Source organism: Heterocephalus glaber, unplaced genomic scaffold (genome assembly GCF_053883595.1).
Source record: "Heterocephalus glaber isolate CG9 unplaced genomic scaffold, H.glaber_assembly_v1.0 deba00001497, whole genome shotgun sequence".
In the NCBI taxonomy this organism is placed as follows: domain Eukaryota; kingdom Metazoa; phylum Chordata; class Mammalia; order Rodentia; family Bathyergidae; genus Heterocephalus; species Heterocephalus glaber.
In genome coordinates this window covers 50627301-50648523 of record NW_028258320.1, presented here as the reverse complement: position 1 = coordinate 50648523, position 21223 = coordinate 50627301, and the positions used below count along the sequence as shown (strand labels likewise).

At 37.4% G+C, this 21223-nt stretch overlaps 1 pseudogene; it reads right to left on the bottom strand.

Annotated features, from left to right (window-relative positions):
• Nucleotides 1–2042: 2042 nt before the first annotated feature.
• LOC101723524 (serine/threonine-protein kinase Kist pseudogene) lies at nt 2043–5041 on the bottom strand (annotated as a pseudogene).
• Nucleotides 5042–21223: the final 16182 nt, after the last annotated feature.

The following is a 21223-nucleotide window of genomic DNA, read 5'->3' as shown; positions in this document are numbered from 1 at the left end:
CAGAGGTGCAATTAATCATCATATATCTGGGAAGGTTTGTCCCAAGTGAGTTTTAATATATTCCAGGAAAAACAAGGCACTTGCTCAAATCTTTATCTACACATCCACCAGATTAAAGGTCATGATGTGATTCCATCTGCACCCTAATCTGAATAAAGCCACCTACCATATACCCTTGCATGAGAGTCTAGTATCTCTTAATGAATGTCTCCCTGACTCCCTTATCCAGTAACTGCTGTTACAATTACTACCAGTTACTATGGTACTAATTTTCATTGCATTCTTTGCCACACCACAAAGTATAGCTAATAGTAGAATTTATGTAAATTAATGAACTCAAAAGAGCCATGAAACAGCATTTGGTGAGTGCTCTAGTTCTTTCATTTATGCCAGAAAACTGATGCCTTTACTGGGGGAAAAGTCCAGTGTAATAAGACAGAAACAAATATTACACACATGGTTTTTTTCAACTGCCTCTATGTGGAGCACTACTGCCAGATGGTTAATGTATCTCAGCATTCTTTAGCAGTGATAGTACCAAAAAGAAGGCCATTCTTCTCTCATTTAAAACAGAAAAAAGATGGGGCCGGGGATTTAGCTCAGAGATTCTGCTGCCTGCCTTGCAAGCAGGCGAGTTCGATCCCTGATACCAAAAAAACAAACAAACAAACAAAAACCAGAAAAGGATGAGTATGACTATATGTATGGATTCTGTCCTAGAATCACCCATAATTTTGGCTCAAGGTAGCAAAAAAGGAATTACTCTGAAGATAGCTGCTGTGCTGCTGGCCAAGAACAAGGAAGACACTCAGTGGTAACAAATGCAGATCTCTTCTTGCAAGAGGACAATCTATTTCAATTTCTTTAAAACACAGCCAATACTGTACTTTCTTTTAGCTAAGTGCTATCTTTAACAAGCTGTTCTTCTCTACTGTTCTTCTTTAATGGAGCATTATAATTCCGATAATGGTTAGCTAACCACCCCCTCCAAATGTTTCCAAATTTCCTATAATCATTTTATATGTCTTCTCCAGGACAGAATACACCATGGCAATACTATGGAACAATACAGAAGAAACTGGGAAGTTGAGAGGGAAGGGAGCACAGATAATAAGAGAAAGATAAACTACCTGAGATAAAATTTGCCCCAAATGGTTGGAGTTAAATGACATGAACCCTCAACCTGCCTCTCAAGAAAATGTCTAGTTTTTTAGTAACTTCAAGGAATCAAAATTCCTGTGTATATATTCCATTCTAAAAAAGCACGAAAACTGCATCTTTAATAATATTTCGTTCCAGTTTAAGAAAGACATTAAGATTAAACTTCTGATAATAACAAGCGGGAAAGAACCTGCAAATGTCATCTTTGGTAGAATGGGATAAAAGCTATAAAATGACAATTTAAATCATAGTAGGCATCTTTTTGCAATTTTGTGGCTTTACTATAAAATATTTAATTCAATGCATGGTTATTCAGGCTCATCAATTCTCCCTCAGCTCCCTTAAAATCTAGTTAGCATCTTCTGTAATAAAATACTGGTGTTACACACTACATATATGTATGAATACATCTGCAATAAGATGATGATCGAAGAAGGCTGTGAAGTGCAGCATCAATGTTAGCAGCATACTACGTGACTAAGCTCAGAAGCCTATCTGCAGTTTATTTGCAAGGATTTCTCTCTCTTTTCCCTAGGGTTCAAGGGAAGAAGTTCATGTGCTAACCTCAAATACTTCCCCTTAAAAAAAAAGTCATCTCTATTTTGTGTTTATCAGTAGGTATATAAGGATCTGTTATTTCTAATCACCACAAAAGCAGCTACCCATACAAATATTTAAGGAAAATTAGGTCTTAAAAATATTGGTTCTACTCTTAAATTCTGACTCAACAACCAACCAATCAACCCCTAAAAGGGCCAAAATAAAAAATAACAGTTTTTCTTTCTAAGGGCACTTACTGGGGACTATGCTACAAGATCCTTTGGTAATTTATAAATCAGCCTCCTTATACCAAATCTGGCTTCATAATAAATATTAAGAGAGAGTCCTAAATAATTTTGATTATTATAATAACTAAAATGTCAAATAGTGATTGTTTGAACATGCAAATTCTAATCAGGCTATCAGTAACCTGCACGGCACTCTAAGAAAGACTGTATGAGGAGGCTTCCAGCAGGAAAAGATACAAAAGACTTTTTCCTTAGAAAAAAGTAATTTCATTCAGGTAAGGAAATAGGGAAAAAAATCATAACACATATAACTTGTCTTTTTTGTATAATCAGTGCTGTATAAAGGTTTCCTTACTTTTATTCCTTTAAAGACAAACTACCATATGGTGAGAACTCATACTTAGAATTCTTAAAACCATGTAATCAACCTGTATCCAAAAATTCATGTATACTGGCATTCTCTACTCAGAGACATATTAGATTGCTAGGAATCCTTTTAAGAATTGAGTTTTTTCTTTCTACTGCTACCCTATTATAGTTACACCTTTCTTTACTTCCACCCAGTCAAAAACTAGACCACTTGGGATGCTGTTCCTCTGGCTTTTCTTCAGCTAAGGACAGAGGCAGAGAATGGGGAAAGGGGAAAAATGAGTGAGGGAGAGGCATAAGACAAAAAGAAGAAAAGATGGATCCTTGATGATATTCTTTGCCTTTTTTCTTTTCCCTTCACTGTACATCTAATTTTTTGTCTACTTCAATTTTGCATCATAATAGGTAGAACTACATCTTGAGAAATTTTGTAATTATCATAGAAGATTCAATACAAAACGATGAGCCAATCCAGGGTCTAAAGTACACTGAAGAATGGGATAACTTACACGTACCAAAACTACTTCTTTGTTCCAATCACTTGAAAAGTTTCAGTGTAACCCTGGTCTTTTCTCCAGTTTGTTCTGAGCCTCTCAGGAATGAACTGCTTTGCCATTTACATTCTATCAGACACATCAACTCTCGAAAAACATACATCTTCAGTCTCACAGGTTTGAAACAGGTAGGGAAGAGATGGGTATAGACTGTTATTAGCTCGCAAGATTCACACTATAAAGTACACTGACTCAAATTTTCTCTAATCTTTCACACCTGCACTCAAGCAAACATACTAGACATAAAAATTGTGCAAGATCAAGCATCAGCTTTCTATTTTAAAAGCCTCAATAATAATTTAAAAATGTAGATAGGCTCCCTGCAGTTTCTTTAAAGGAATATTATGTACTACAGTGCTCCTTTAAAAAAATTCACAACTCAGTGTTAACACAGTAGGTAACTGCTGCTTGCCAATTACTTAACATTACTCAGAGCATCCAGTGACAGTTATCAACTTCAACAATAAGAACCACCTGACAACAAAAGGGAAAAATTTGTAATTGATGTCACCAACCTTAACAAATTCATTAATAATACTCACTACGACATATTATTCACCCTTGCTTCATAATCACATGAAATAATAATGTCTTTATAGGTTACATATGGAATAGCAGCACCTGCCATGCTGCACAAAACAAGGTTGCCCACATGGATGCTCTACAACCCCTCAATGTAAAGCTGAGAGGTCTTGTCCTACCCAGTGCCCAATGTTTGTAATGCAACATTGCTAGGGCAATGATTGCACATTAGTAGGATTAAATAAATGTATAAAGTACCCCTTTAAAATGATAAAAGGGTGCTTCTGCATTCAGATGTAGAATACAATGATCCAGCAAATGGAAGAGGAGAAACAGGAAATAGTCCTTAGGTTACTGATTAAAGCAAGGTTTGTTAAAGATATCCCCTCTTGTAGGCACTCAGCGGGTAGAATGTAGCCACAACAAACTTCCCATCAAACATCCTTCCAGTCAGTAATTTCTGAGCAGCTTTGGAATCACCAGCATTTGCATACTCAACAAAGACTTGTCCTCTGCCAGGATTTTCCTTTGGAACAAGCAGAGATACTACTGGTCCATATTTTTGACCCTCCACTTTCACATCTTCTACATCTTCATATTCCTCTTCATTCTCAAGATAATCATCATCCAGCACATTCAGCAGCCTCAGCACTGGAGTAGGAAGCATCACCAGATCTTCAATATGAGGGGCAAAAGGAATGCTAAAGAACGGGCTGCACAGTGCCATTTCAGCAGGAATCCTTCTGCTCGGATCATCATGAAGCATGCTTTTGATAAGGTCTCTTAGGTGATAGGCTGGAATTGCGGCATTCACCACTGCTTTACTGGCAAATATGTGATCAATGATAGCAGAACTGCTTGCCTTCCATTCCTGAAATCTGACTGTATGTTTCAGTTTCATTCCTGAAAACATTTCCAGTAAAACGATTCCTAGGCTCCATAGATCAACAGCTGAGGTACATTCTGTATCACTCTGCAAGCCGGCCTGGGCCAAGCAGTTTTGCAGTTCTGCTTCTGGAGCCTGATACCCGTCTGTCTGAATATACTTTACATCCTGATTGTCCTCTTTGAAGCTAAGTCCAAAGTCAATGAGCTTAAAACATTCATTCTCCGCACTCCACAATATGTTACGTGGTTTGAGGTCTGCATAGACATAACCCTCATGATGAAGAAAAGCAAGGGCTTCCAGAACATCTCTGGCCCAGTGCTGTATCATCCACATGGAACAACCCTGGTGACTGGAATATAAAAGCAATTCCGAAACACTGACATCCAGGAGTTCAAGCAACAGACAGCGTGATGGCACATTTGGAGAGAAGTGGATTGTAAAGACTCCATATAAAGTCACGATGTTCCCGTGCCCCTGCAACTGCTCCAACACCGCCCTCTCTTTGCGGAAACCAAACCGTACTCCGCCGCCGCTGCTGACGCTGCAGCCCCGGTCGTTCTTGGAGGTAAGAACTGCTTGAGAGCGCCGGGGGGCGGGGGCGAGCCGGGAGTGCCGCAGCAGCGCACCTGATACATCCAGGCCCAGGAGCCGCTACCCAGGAGGCTCTGTACCTGCCACAGCTGCCCGAAGGCCTCCAGAAACCGCGGCGGCTCCACGCCCCACGCACAGCTGGACCTCGCCATCGGTGTGGCCTGAGGGCGCTGACACGAAGTTGACACGACGCCTGGGGCGGCTGACAGAGCCCGCGGTCACATCCCCGCCCGCCCGGCCAGGGGCTCCGCCTGCAGCGGCCTCACAGACTCCCTGAACGTCAAGCCGCCATGACACCCCACTTGTTCTAAATGAATTTTTGGATTGTTTTCTCAAGGTCCGTGAAGTATGCTACTGGGATTTCAATTGGGATTGCATTGAATCTATATAACACTTTTGGAAGTATAGTCATGTTCACTATGTTGATTCTTCCTACCCAGGAGCAAGGGATGGCTTTCCATTTTCTGATATCATCTTCAATCTCTCTTTCCAGAGTGCTATAGTTTTCAGAGAAGAGGTCTTTCCTTTCTTTTGTTCAGTTGATTCCTAGGTATTTCAATTTTCTGGATGCTATTGTGAAAGGAATTGATTGCCCTATTTGTCTTTCAGTGAGTTTATTTTTCGTGTACAGAAAAGCTATTAATTTTTGTGTGATGACCTTGCATCCAGCTACTTTACTGAATTTGAATATTAAGCCTAGAAGACTTTTGGTGGAGTACTTGGGATCTTCTATTTAGAAGATCATGCTCACTGCAAAGAATAACAATTAAGAATCCTTGTTTCCTATCTTTATTCCTTTTATTTCTTTCTCTTATCTAATTGCTGTGGCTAATGTTTCCAAAATGATATTGAATAGGAGAGGGATAGTTGATATCCTTGTCTTGTTCCTGAGTTTAATGTGAAGGTTTTCAGTTTTTGACTATTTAGTATGATATTGGATGTTGGTTTTTCATAGATGGCTTTCATCAGATTGATGTAGAGACTGTCAATTCCAATTTTTTGTAGGGTATTTATCATAAATAAATGCTTTTTGTGCATCTATTGAGATGATCATATGGTTTTTGTCCTTGACTCTACTGATATAGTGTATTACATTTATTGATTTGCCTATGCTGAACCATCCCTGCATCTCTTGGATGAATCCCACTTGGTCAGAGTGTATGATTTTCTCTATGATCTTCTGAATTCTATTTGCCACTATCTTATTAAGGATTTTTGCATCTATGTTCATTAGTGAGATTGGCCTATAGTCTCTTTTTTGGTTGAGTCTTTCTCTGCTTTGGGGGTCAAGGTGATGCCTGCTTCCAGGAATGAATTTGGGAGTATTGATTCCCTTTCAAATTCATTGAAGTGTTTAAACAGTAGTGACAGTAGTTCCTCTCTAAATATTTTGTAGAATTCAGTAGTGAAGCCATGAGGACCTGGGCTTTTCTTAGTTGGTAAGTTTTTAATTATGTTTTCAATTTCACTGATATTGTGTGGTTTAGAATTTTTAGATCTTCTTTGTTCAACTTTGGTAATTCATACATATCTAGAAATCTGTCAAATTTTTCTGTATTTTCCATCTTATTGGTGCATAGGTTCTCAAAGTACATATTGATGATCCACTGGATTTCTGCTGGGTCCATTGTAATTTCATCTTTCTCATTCCTAATTGCATGAATTTGGGCCTTTTCTTTCATTTTTTCTGATAAGGTTGGCTAAGAGTTTGTCAAATTTGTTCATGCATTCAGAGAACCACCTTTTGGCTTCATTGATTTTTGTATTGTTGTCTGAGTCTCCATTGCATTGATTTCTGCTTTGATCTTTATAGTTTCATTCCTTGTATGAGCTTTGGGTTTGTCCTGCTCTTCTTTTTCTAGAAGCTTGAGGTTCAGCATCAGGTTATGTAATTGAGCTTGCTCTGTTTTCCTAATATGAATATTCACTGCTATGAATGTCCCTCATAAGACTGCTTTCCTGGTGTCCCATAGATTCTGATATGTTTTATTGTCATTGTCATTTAATTGTAGAAACTCTCTGATTTCTTAATTTCCTCTGTGACCCGTTGGTTATTCAGAAGTGTCTTGTTCAATTTTCATGGCTTTATGAAATTCTTGCAGTTTCTTTTTCTATTGATCTCCAGTTTCATCACACTATGGTCTGATAATATACAGGGGATAACTTCAATTCCTTTGCACTTACCTAAACATGTTTTATGAGCGAGTATTAAGTCTATTTTGGAGAACAACCTATGTGCAGCTGAAAAGAATATGTATTCTGATTTTGTGGGGTGGAACACTCTGTAAACATCTGTTAAGTTCATTTGTTCAAGAGTTTGATTGAGTTTCAGTATTTTATTGTTAATTTTTTGTCTAGTGGATCTGTATATTTGTGACAGTGGGGCATTGAGGTGCCCCACTACTATTGCATTAGTTTTTATTTGACTTTTCATGACTGTTAGTATTTGTTTTATATATTTGGTGCAGTACTGTTTGGTGGATATATATTAATGATTGTCATCTCTTCCTCTTGGATAGTTCCCTTCACAAGGATGTAGTGGCCTTCTTAGTGTCTATGAATTAGTGATGGTTTGTAATCCATTTGATCTGCAAAGAGGATAGCTATTCCTTCTTTTTTGCAGGTTCCTGTTGCATGGAGTATTGTATTCCACCCTTTAACTTTCAGTCCATGAGTTTCTTTGTGAATTAAGTGTGTTTCTGGTATGTAGCATATTGTTGGATCTTGCTTCTTGACCTATTCTACCAGTCTATTTCTTTTGATTGGTGAATTGAGATCATTAACATTGATGGTTATAATTGATGATATGTATTGACTTATCATTGTCATGACTTTTTCTTTCTGTTAGATTCTCCTCATTTGACTTTAATTTCTTTTACTGCCTGATGAATTCATTCGTTGGGCTTCCTGTGGTTGTGATCCTTGTTGTCTCTTCCTAGGATATTGTTTAAAATTTTTTGGAGGGCTGGTTTAGTATTCATGAAGCCTAAGGTGCTCTTTGTCATGAAAGTATCTTATTTCTCCATCAATTTTAAAAGATAGTTTTGCAGGTTACATCAATCTGTGTTGGTAGTTGTTTTCTTTAGGGCTTGAAATACATCACTCCATGCTATTGACAAGTGGGTTTGTGTTGAGAAGTCTGTTGTGATTCTGATCGGCTGTCCTTCACATGTGATTTGTTTCTTTCCTTTAACTGCTTGTAGAATTTTGTTCTTCTGCTGGGTTTCTGGAATCTTAACTATTATATGACTATGTGTAGGTTTTTCTTTTTGATCATGGCTAGTTGGAGTCCTATATGCCTCACTTATCTGTATGTTAAATTCATTTCCCCTACTTGGGAAGTTTTCTGTCATTACTTCTGTGAACAGTTTTTTTTATGTCATCTGCTCTCTCTCCTGTTTGTTCATTGACATCAATGAGTCTTATGTTATTCTTTGCATCATCTAGCAGCTGCTGGATTGATTTCTCATGGTCCCTTACAATTATGAGAAATTTTTCTTTTCCTGGTCACTAATTGCCATCCTATCTTCTATATTTGAAATTCTAATCTTGCATGGGTTCATTCTGCTGTGTAAACTTTCAATGGAGTTTTTAATCTCCTGGAAATCTGTTTTCATCTGTTTTATGGATTCCATTTGTTTCCTATGTTGGGATTCCATCATGTTCCTCAGTGCCTCTATTTTTTTATCTGTGTCCCCTCTATATTTATTAATCATGTCTTGTGCTGTGGGCACAATCTCTGCTGTTGTCTTAGAAATTATTTCTGATTTCATTTTTTCCAGGTCCTGTTTTGTTGCCAGTTCATGGACTCCAAGTAGTTGAGTATCAGATTGTTGCCCTTTGGGGTTGCCTTAGGTGATCTGCAAGTCTGGTTTGAGTCTTATTTATATGTCTTCTCATTTCAACAGTTGCTACCTGCTGTGCCTTTGTTGAGGCAACTTTTTGCTCACCCAGTGGTCTTCAATTCTCAGCAAGCCACCAAATAGCCTTTCCTGTGCTACTCACCAGTACACCAATTCCTGGGTTCAGAATGGTGGCCTTCTGGATACCTGAGTGGATCTGTTGTCTGGATGGGCTTCTGGCTGGGGCCTGTGAACACTTGGGATGGTATCTAGGTGTGCAATGGAATCAGGGCAAGCCTCTGGCTGTTGCTTATGTGCCTGTGTAGCTCTTTTCCAAGTGGGCCATTGGCTGTGCCCAAAGATATAGTGGGCCTCTGGCTGAAGCTTGTGGACCTGTGCAGTTCTTTTCTGGGTGGGCCTTTGGTTTGAGCAGGCCTTTAGGTTAGGTGGGTGTGCCCAAGCCTCTGGGGTCTTAGAGGAGCCCTTGCTGGGATCTGTCTGCAGCTGCACTTCTCTGGTCCACAAAGCTGCTCTCTGGGATCTTACTGCATGCACTGACCAATGGTATGGTGGGCCTCTTTGATGTATTCTTTTGGGTCAAGATTTCTGAACACTCTTAAGGAAAGGTTCTTAATTGTTTCAAATAACTTGGGGTTTTTTTGAAGGAAGACATTTATTGGTACATTTTAGATATACATAATGGTAACATATGTCATAGGAAATTTGTACTTATATGTGATGTATCTTGCTTGTTATTTTTTTCTCATCTCCTCCTCCCTCTGACCCCTCTTCCCCTCCTTATTTAAAAAAGGATTTTTAAATATATTTTTCTTCTATTCTTTTTTCTTCTCCCTTCTTTTCTTTCCCTTCTCTCTTCCCTTGTTCCCCTTCTCATTTGAACATTTTCTTTCCATTTTCCAATATCTGTTATATATTTTGGTCCTTATTTCCACTTTTGGTTTCTCACTCCAGAGAAGAAGTGCAGTATTTAAGCATGTATGTACTATATATTTCACTTAGGAGTATGGTCTCAAGGTACATCCATTTAGCTAGAAATGTCTCAAGCTTATCCTTTTTTACAGCAGAATAGTGCTCCATTGTATAAAACCCACATTTTGTTATTTATTCATTGGGTGATGGGCACTTGGGCTGTTTCCAAGATTTTGCTATTACAAACTGTGCTGCTATAAACATAGGTAGTCATACATTGCTGTGGTATGATGTTTTTAATTTGGGGGATAAGATACCAGGAAGGGGAATAGCTGAGTCAAATAGAATCTAGTTTTAATAGCTTTACCTTTTTGTGGAATCTCCACATTAATTTCTACATGGGTTGCACCAATCTACACTCCCACCCCATCAAATAACCTGTAAAATAACAAATATTTTCTTTTTTGTTTACTTATAAAATGTCTGAAATATCTCATCTTTCAAATAGACTATACAGATTGCATATGAGTTTTCCAAATTTTTCTTTACCATACCTTTACAACACCATATTTCTCTCTTCATGTAGATTGTAATTTTTGTTCTCATACAAGGACCACATATTTTGTTACATGAGATGTCATAAATTGTAACAAACCTGTCCACACACCGAAACCAATATAAACAAAAAAAGATGTGTATTAATTACTTTCCCATTGCAAGAACAAAATACTCAACACCTGCAACTTAAAGGAGTGTTTTATTTTGGTTCATGATTTTCAGATGAATTAGTCCATGGTCATCTGATTCCAATGAAAAATGGCATGGCAGAAAGGCACGATGGAAGAAAGCTCTTCATTGTATGGCAACCAGGAAGCAGAGAGAGAGGAGGGAGGAATCAGAAACAAGAATAAACCCTTCCAGATCATGCCCCAGTGAACCACCTCTACCTACCATGTCCTACCTCCAACCATGAGACTTTTGGGGGAACATTTTAGCTTTCAACCAAAACATTCTACCCCTGGCCTCCCCAAAGATTCATTTCCAATTTATTATGCAAAATGCATTCAAACCATCTCTAAGAGTCACCAAAGTCTTAACAGTTTCAGCAGTGTTGAAAAATACAAAACCAAAATTTTTCCAACCCTCAAAATGAAGTCTTATCTGTGAGTTTCTTTAAAAAAAAAAAAAAAGTTCCAACATACAATGGCACAGGGTAAACATTCCCATTTCAAAAGAGAGAAAGAGGGTGATAGAAAAGAATGGGACCAAAGTATGAATGAAAACTGGCAAAGCAAACATTAAATCCTGTAGCTTCAGGTTTAGCAACTGGTGCAGGCTGCGGTGAGAGGGGGTTCCAAAGGTATTGGGCAGCCCTACGCCTATCTTTCTGGGTGCAGCCTACATGGCTTTTCTTGGACAGGCTCCACTCACCACCTGCAGTTTTCCTCAGCAGACAGTTCACATTTCTGGTGTCTCCAACTTCCTAGGGTCTCCACTACACTTTTGGTTTCATTTTCACAACTTCAGGATGGCCCTCTTGGGGCCACACACTGCTTGCCCTCCAGGCCCAATTTCTTCTGAAATTGGTGTGAAAGATTCTATGGCCCTACAATTCTTGCACTCCACATGCCTGAAAAACAAGTTCCACATGCCTGAAAAACAAGTACCACATGGATGATTTCTCCCTGGATGCTTTAACATGGTAAAAATAAACTCCAAGGACAAATTCCTCATGCTGTTCATCTTGAACTGGGCACTTTGGGGTTTTCTTGTTTATTTTTTAAAATTATTTTTAGGACATGTTTTTTATACATAATGAATAGATTCATCATGGAGAGTTGGTAGCTATAATACCATATTTTAGTCCTTTTTACTTCCTTTTCCCATTCCATCCTTCCCTTCTCCCTCAATTCCTAGATTCATTTTCAATCTACAAAATGTCTACCTCCCTGTTTCCTAACATATATCTTTTACTTTATGCTTTAAATTATACTTTTCTTACCTGTGTTGGTTACTTTTATCTCATTGCTGAGACAAATACCCAACACCCTTACAGATTGTAGAAGTTTCAGTCCATAATCAGCTGGCTCCAAGACAGGGATGACAAACAGGTATGGTGGAGCAGAAACAACATGGCATCCACAAGGCAGCAAAGATTAAAAAAAGAGTTACTAGCAACTTTCTGCTTCTTTTATCTTATTCAGACTACCAGGATTAGGATGGTGCCAAGCTAATTGCTCACATGTAATGGTTAAGTAATCACATGCCCTTAATCCCAGCATCAGACATTACAGATTAAACTACTTTTCAAAAAGAAAGACCCACCTCATCAGCATGAGGCTTTGGGGGGACATCTAAACACAAACCATAACATTCTGCCCCTGGTCCCCCAAAGACTCATGCATATCCCTTTATGCAAAAAAACCATTCAGTCCATTTCTAAGAGATTCCAAAGTCCTAATAGTTTCAACATTGCTGAAAAGTCCAAGTCTAAAGTCTCTTCTGAGATTTAAGACAAACTCTTAACTACAAGCCCTTGCACAAATAAAAAGAAAGTCAAACATTTTCAACATTCAATGGCACAAGATAGACATTACCATTCCTAAAGGTACAAATAGGAGGATATAAAGGAATAGGACCAAAATAAGCCCAAAATCCAGTAGCGGAAACATTAAATCTCACTGTTTCATTTCCAACATCCCCAGCAACCTGTGGCAAGTTGTGAACTCCAAAGGGTTTTGGTGGCTCAGCCCCTGTGGCACTTTTGGTGGTTGTAGCTCCCATGTCTTCTCTCTTGGGCTGGATCTGCTTCCTCCTTGCAGCTTTCCTCAGAAAATCCAAGCTTCTGCCTTCTCCAAACTTCTGGGGTTTCCAGTGCACCTTTGGCTTCACACTCACAGCTTCACACATTGCCCTCTCAGCGGCACCCTGCCTGGCCTCCCAGGCCTTCTTCTGAAATCTGGATGGAAGCCTTCCTGACCCCTCAACTCTTGCATTCTCCATGGGCCTACAACCAGTGTCATGTGGATGGTGTCAAGGTCTGCTGCCAGCTGAAGCAGTGGTAGCCAGTCTTCCCTCTCTTTTGACTGTAGGGGTCCAATGCCTATGAAACAAATCCTAAGGAAAAACTTCACTAAACTGCCATTTTGAAACAACTTCCCTAGGTAGCCTCTATCTGGAGCATGGTGTGGCTGCCACTATTCTGGAACATGGTGCTCTGGAGCTTTCTTCTCAAAGCAAAATCTTTTACTTTTATAACCCTGAGGCTGCAGAGAGTGGAGTCCTGCTGCTTTCTGTGATGCTTTCAGGCCATCTTTTCTATTCTCCTGTACCTTCTCAGCAATAAATATCTCCTCTGTTCTATCGTTGCAGTCCACAGCTTTACTGAAGCTTCCTGTCTGGCCAAATTCAAAATGTTCTAAATCATTCTGCTGGGCTTTTTGCTCTTGAGTCTCAACACAGATCTGGCTAAAAGCCTCCAACAGTAGTCATGCCACTGCTTCAATATTCAACTGACTTGAAAGTTTTTCTGCAAGATTAATTAGTCCACTCCCCCTAATCTCAATCTCAGGCAAATTCTCTGGACATGAACAAAATGCAGACAGACTTTTTGCCAAGCCATAACACATCATCTGGAGTCCAACTACCCATACAGTCCTTCTTCCCAGCAGAAAATTTAGTAATCACATGCCCTTAACCCCAGCATCACACATTCCAGATTAATCTACCTTTGAAAAAGAAAATCCCACCTCATCGGCATGATGCTATGCGTGGATATCTAAACACAAACTGTAACAATACCTCATATGAGAGAAACCATGTGATATTTAATCCTCTGTGTCTGATTTATTTCACTTAGTATTATACTTTGGATCCATTTTCCTACAAATAATTTGAATAAATTTATATATACATATATATATTTCCTTTATACATTCATCTTTTCATGGTCATATAGGTCATTTATAAGATCTAGCTATTGTGAGTTATTCTGCTATAAATGTGAATAGGTATGTGTACAGTAATATGATGTCTTTGATGTACACAGAAGAGGTATAGTGGACCAAATAAAATTTATATTGTCAGTGTTTTGTGAAATTTCCATATGGATTGCCATGGTAGTTGAATTACTTTACATTCCCACCAAGAATGTACAGTAGAAAGAGTCCTTTCCCCATGTAAACTTGCCAGCATTTTTTGAGTCCTTTATGATAGATGGAATCTTAATGTTGCTTTGATTTGCATTCTTTAAGGTTCAAAAGAGCTGCACATTTTTATTTATTCATGGGTCTTTCGCACATCTGAGAAGTATTTATACATTTCAATTGCCCATTTTAAAAAATTTTTTTAGTTCTTTTATTGGTACATTTTAGGTATGCAATTTGTTTACATTTATCATTGGGTGTTTGTAGCTGTACATGATATATCTTGGTTCTTATTTTTTTTCCACATCACCTGTGCATCCTTCACCCCTTCTGCCATTCCCTATTTACATAGATTTCATTTCCATTTTTTTTCTTTTCTCATAGTTTTTCCTTTCCCTCTTTTCCTTTCCCCTTCCCCTCCCTTCACTCCTTCATCTTTGGACTTTTTTTCCTATTGCAAATTATCAATTATTCATTCTAATCATTTTAACCCTTGTTTACACTATCAGTTTCTCACTAATGAAACTATTCGGTATTTACACATGTGTGTCCTATTTATTTCACTTAAGAGTATGGTCTCGACATGCATCCATTTAGCTATAAATGACTCTAGTTTTTCATTCTTTATGGCTGAGTAGTACTCCATTTTATTAAAAAAAACACATTTTCTTTATCCAGTTTCCAGCTGATGGGCACTTGGGCTGCTTCCAAGCTTTAGCTATTACAAACTGTGCTGTTATGAACATGGGTGCACATATATCACTGTGGTATGATTCTTTTAATTCTTTGGGGAAGATACCCAGCAGGGGAATAGCTGGGTCAAATGGGACCTCTAGTCCTAGTTCTTTGAGGTATCTCCATACTGACTTCCACAGTGGTTGCACCAGTCTGCACTCCCACCAGCAATGGAGAAGGATTCCTTTCTCCCCACACCCCCACCAGCATTTGTTATTTGTTGATTTCTTGATAGCAGCCATTCTTTCTCCGGTGAGGTGGAATCTCAGTGTTGTTTTCACTTACATCTCTTGAATGCCCGGTGATGTTGAACGTTTTTTCATATATTTGTTTGCTGCTTTTACTTCTTTGTCTGAGAAATGTCTGTTCATTTCAGATGCCCATTTTTTAATTGGGTCTTTGAATTTGGGGATCTGATTTTTTTCAATTCTTTATATATTCTAGATAGTAGTTCTTTGTCTGAGGTACAGCCGCTAAAATTTTTTTCCCGTATTGTAGGTTGTCTGTTAGCTCTGTTGGTAGTTTCTTTTGCAGTGCAGAAGCTTTTTAATAAGATGAGATCCCAGTTGTTGATTCTTTCTCCTAGTTCCCGTGCTGCTGAGGTTTTTTTATGAAGTCTTTTCCTATGCCAATGTCTTCAAGTATTCTACCTAACTTATCTTCTAGCAAGTTTAGTGTTTCTGTCTTAATATTTATATCTTTAATCCACTTTGATCTTAGTTTAGTGCATGGTGATAGGTATGGGTCTAGTTTCAATCTTTGGCAGGTTGAGATCCAGTTTTTCCAACACCATTTATTAAAGAGGCTATCTTTCCTCCAATGATGGTGGTTGGCTCCTTTGTCAAAGATGAGGTGGCTGAGCATGTCTGGAGTTGTTTCTGCATCTTCTAATCTATTCCACTGATCCCCGGGTCTGTTCCTTTGCCAGTACCATGCTGATTTTATCACAGTAGCTAATTAAGGGAGACAAAGATGGTCACTACATCCTTGTGAGGGGAATAATCCAAGAGGAAGAGATGACAATCCAAAATATGTATGCATCAAATATGAATGCCCCCAATTATACAAAACAAATATTAATAGACATGAAAAACCAAATAAACACTAACATAATTGTAGTGGGGGACCTCAAAACCCCACTATCACAAATAGACAGATCATCTAGACAAAGAGTTAACAAGGAAATTCTAAAACTGAACCAAGCTATTGAACAAATGGATTTGATAGATGTTTACAGAGTGTTCCACCCACAAAATCAGAATACACATTCTTTTCAGCTGCACATGGGTCATTCTCCAGAATAGACCACATTCTAGCTCATAGGACATATCTAAGTAAATGTAAAAGAACTGAAGTTACCCCCTGTATATTATCAGACCATAGTGCAATAAAATTGGAGATCAATAACAAGAAACCGCAAAACCCCAACAAACATGGAAACTGAATAACACCCTCTTGAACAACGAATGGGTCACAGAAGGAATTAAAGAAGAAATTAAACAATTTCTACAAGTAAATGAAAATGCCAGTACAACATACAGGAATCTATGGGACACAATGAAAGCAGTTCTACATGGGAAATTCATAGCAGTGAATGCCCATATTAGGAAAACTGAGAAAACTCAGATAAATAACCTAATGCAGAACCTCAAGCTGTTAGAAAAAGAAGAGCATAACGAATCCAAAGCTCATACAAGACAGGAAATTATAAAGATTAGGGCAGAGATCAATGCAATGGAGACTAAGAGAACAATACAAAAAATCAATGAATCAAAGAGTTGGTTTTTTGAAAGAATAAATAAAATCGATAAACCTTTAGCCAACCTTATCCAAAAAAGGAAAGAAAAGACACAAATACATGCAATTAAGAATGAAAAAGGTGAAGTCACAACAGATCCAACAGAAATCCAGAGGATCATCAATGCCCATTTTTGATTGGGTCTTTTATTTCAAGGGTGCTAAATTTTATTGTTCTGGATATTAGACCTCCCTCAAAAGTTGTCTTAAATTGCTTTTGCTATTCTAAGTCTCTTCTTGTTCCAAATGAATTTTTGGATTGTTTTCTCTAGTTCTGTGAAGTATGCTGTTGGAATTTCAATTGGGAATGGATTGAATCTATATAGCAGTTTTGGAAGTATGGCCATTTTCACTATATTGATTTTTCCTAACCAGGAGCAAGGGATGCTCTTAAGTGAAATAAATAGGATACACATGTGTAAACATCAAATAGTTTCTGTGGTGTGAGAAACTGAAAGTGTAAATAAAAATCAAAATGCAGAATGGATAATGTGAAATAGGAAGAAAAATGCAAAGGGGAAGGGGAATTGGGAGGGGTAGGGAAAGGGAAAGGAATCAATTTGAGAAAATGAAAGAAATGGATACAGTATTTGTAAATAGGGAGTGGTGGAGGGGTGGAAGGGAAGTCAAGGGAATGGCGAAAACTAAGAGTCAAGATATATCATATAAAGGTACAAATTCCCAATGATGAATGCCATCATATTATATATCTAAAGTGTACCAATAAACTTAATGAATTTTTTAAAAAGTTGTCTCTTCACTCTCCTGGTTGCTTCCTCTGCCATGCAGAGTTTTTTAATTTGATACAATCCCATTTGTTGATTCTTGATGTTATTTCTTATGCATTTGAGGTTCTGTTCAGAAAGTCCTTGCCTATGAATATATCCTCCAGAGTTTTACCTAATTTATCTTCCAGAAGATTAAGTGTTTCTCTTTTTAAAATTAATTTTATTGGTACATTTTAGGTATACAATAATGACATTCATCATTGGAGATATGTACCTTTACAAAATATATCATGATTATTATTTTCCCATTCCCCTGCCCTCCCTTTAACCCCTATGCCCCTCTCTATTTACAAAAACTTTGTTTCCATTTTTTATTTTCTCATATTAATTCCATTCCCTTCTTTCCTTTCCCCTACCCCTTCAACTTCCCCTTCCCTTTGCGCCTTTCTTCCTATTTTACATTGTCTATTATATATATTGATCATATTTGCACTTTCAGTTTCTCATGCCAGAGAAACTATTCAGTATTTACAAATGTGTGTCCTATTTCACTTAAGAGTATGGCCTCAATGTGCATCGATTTACTTATAAATGTCTCTAATTTCTAATTCTTTATGGCTGAGTAGTACTAAATTTTACATAAAAAAAACACATTTTTCTTTATCCAGTCTACAGTTGATGGACAATTTGGCTGTTGCTAAGTTTTAGCTATTACAACTTTTGCCACTATGAACATGGGTGTTCATATATCATTGTGGTATGATTCTTTTAATTCTTTTGGGAAGATACCCACCAGGCAAAGGTATGTCTGGTTCAAATGGGACCTCCAGTCCTAGTTCTTTGAGGTATCTCCATACTGATTTCCACAGTGGTTTCACTAGTCTATACTCCCACCATCAGTGTGTTCCTCTTTCCCTACAGCCCTGCCAGCATTTGTTATTGGTTGATTTCATGATAGCAGCCATTCTTTCTAGGGTGAAGGGAATTCTCAGCATTGTTTTCATTTGCATCTCTCGAATGACCAGTGATGTTGAACATTTTTTTCATATCTTTATTTGCTATTTCTACTTCTTTGCCTGAGAAATGTCTGTTCATTTCAGATGCCCATTTTTAGAGTGGATCTTTAAATTTGGGAGGTCTGACTTTTTTTAAGTTCTTTATACATTCTAGATAGTAGACCTTTGTCTGAGGAACACCTGGTAATAATTTTTCCCCACATTGTGGGTTGTCTCTTCACACTGTTGGTGGTTTCCCTTGCTCTGCAGAAGCTGTTTAATAAGAAGAGATCCTATTTGTTGATTCTTTGTGCTAGTTCACAGGCAACTGAGGTTTTCTTCATAAAATCTTTTCCTACACCAATGTCTTCAAGAGTTCTACCTAACCACTCTTCAGGCCAGTCTAGTGTTTCTGTTTTAATATTTAAATCTTTGATTCATTATAATTTTACTTTAGTGCATGATGAGAGATAATAGGTCTATTTTTAATCTTTGGCAAGTTGAAACCCAGTTTTTCCAGCACCATTTATTAAAGAGGCTATCTTTCCTCCAGTGTGGGTATTTGGCTACTTTGTCAAAGATGAGGTGTTTGAGAGTGTCTGGAGTTGTTTCTGCATCTTCGAATCTGTTCCACTGGTCCTCAGATCTGTTTCTTTGTCAGTACCGTGCTGTTTTTATCACAGTAGCTTTGTAGTATAGCTTCAAGTTGGAGGTTGTGATATCCCCTATCTTGTCTTTGTTGCCTAGAATTGATTTTGCTAGTCCTAATCTCTTCTTGTTCCAAATGAATTTTGGGATTGTTTTCTCAAGGTCTGTGAAGTATGCTGCTGGGATTTCAACTGGGATTGCATTGAATCTATACAGCAGTTTCAGAAGTATGGCCATTTTCACTATATTGGTTCTCCCTACCCAGGAGCAAGGGATTTTCCATTTTCTGATATTCTCTTTGATCTCTTTTTTCAGAGTGCTATAGTTTTCAGAGTAGAGGTCTTTGATTTGTTTCATTAGAATGATTCCTAGGTATTTAATTTTTTTGGATGCTACTGTGAAGGGAGCTATTTCTCCAGTTCCTCTTGCAGTGAGTCTGTTGTTCATGTACAGGAAAGCTATTGATTTTTTTTTTTTGGTACCTGGGATCAAACTTGGGACCTTACTCTTGAGAGGCAAGCAGCAGGAAAGCTATTGATATTTGTGTGTTGACCTTGATTCCAGCTACTTTACTGAATTTGTTTATTAAGCCTGGAAGAATTTTGGTGGAGTTCTTGGGGTCTTCTATATAGAGTATCATGTTTTCATCAAGGAATAACAATTTACCTTTTTTTTCTATCTTTCTTCCTTTTATTTCTTTCTCTTGTCTAATTGCTGTGGCTAATGTCTCCAGAATGATATTGAACAGGGTTGGTGACAGTGAACATCTTGTCTTGTTCCTGATTTTAGTGTGAAGAATTTCAATTTTTGACCATTTACTATGATATTGGCTGTTGGGTTTTTTTTTTATTAAATTCTTTTATTGGTACATTGTAGGTATACAACACAATTACATTTCTCATTGGGAAGGGTGTTGGTTTTTATAGATGGCTTTTATCTGACTGAGGCAGAGATTGTTCCAATTTTTTGTAGGGTTTTTATCATGAATGCATTTTGGATTTTTTGAATGCTTTTTCCGCATCTATTGAGATGATCATATGTTTTTTGAAATTGAAAGGGAAGCAATACTCCCAAATTCATTCCTGGAAGCAAGCATTACTTTGATCCCAAAAGCACACAAAGACCCAACAGCAAAAGAGAACTATAGGCCAATCTCAGTAATGGACATAGATTCAAAAATGCTTAATAAGATTCTGACAAATAGAATGCAGATTATCAAGATCATGCACCCTGACCAAGTGGGATTCATCCCAGGCATGCAGGGATGTTTCAACATATATAAATCAGTAATTGTAATACACTATATTAATAGAGCCAAGGAAAAACTGTTTCTCTTTTAATATTTAGGTCTTTGGTCCATTTTTATTTTATTTTAGCACATGATGAGAGTTATAATCTAGATTTATTCTTCTACATGTAGGTAAAAATTTTTCAGCATCATTTGTTAATAAGGCTATCTTTTCTCCAATGTATATTTTCAGCCTCTTTGTCAAAGATCAGATGGCTGAATATACCTGCTGTTGTTGCTGCATCCTCTATTCTGTATCATTTACCTGAATGTCTGTTTTGTGTCAGTAGTATTCTGTTTCCATTGTTGTAGCTATAACTTAAAATTCAGGACTTTGATGCCTCCTTTGCTCTTGTTGCCCAGTACACTTTTGCTATTCTAAGTCTCTTCTGGTTCCATGCAACTTTTAGTATTGTTTTCTCTAGTTCTGTGAGCAATGATCTTGGTATTTTGATTGGGGTTGCACTGAATCTATATTTAGTGTTAGAAATATGGTTATTTTGACAATATTGGTTCTGCCTATCTAGGAATGGAGATATCTTTCCATTCTCTGATTACTTCTTTAATCTCTTTTTTCAGAATATTATAGTTTCCATTATAGAGATTTTTTTACTTCATTTGTTGGTTTACTCCTAAGTATTCAATTTTTGAAGCTATTATGAATGAGATTGTTTTACTAATTTCTTTTTCAATGGGTTAGTTTTGTACAGGAATGCTATTGGTTTTTGTGTATTTATTTTGTGTCTCGCTATTATGCTTATTTGTTTCTTAGTTCTAGGAATCTTTTGGTGAATTGAGGGGGTCTTATATAAAAAGAATCATGTTTTCTGTGAATAAGAATAGTTTGACTTCTTCTCTTCATGCACGTACCCACTTATTTCATCCTCTTGCCTAATTGCTCTGGCTAAAATTTCGAGTACTATATTCAACAGGAATGGTGAGAGTGGAAAACTTTGTATTATGCCTTAGTTAGAAGAAAACTTTCAGTTTTTCACCATTTACTTTGATGTTGGCAGAAGGCTTGTTACAGATGGCTTTTATCAGTTTCAGATACAGTCCTTCCATAACCTATTATTGTTAGTTTTCTTTTTAACCATGAATGAATATTGAATTTTGTAAAAGGTTTTTCTGCATCTATTGAGATGATTATGTGATTTTTGTTCTTGCTTTTATTCATATAATGTATCACATTTTTTGCATTCCTTCATTTCTTCTAAGTTCTCCAATTTATTGGAATCTAA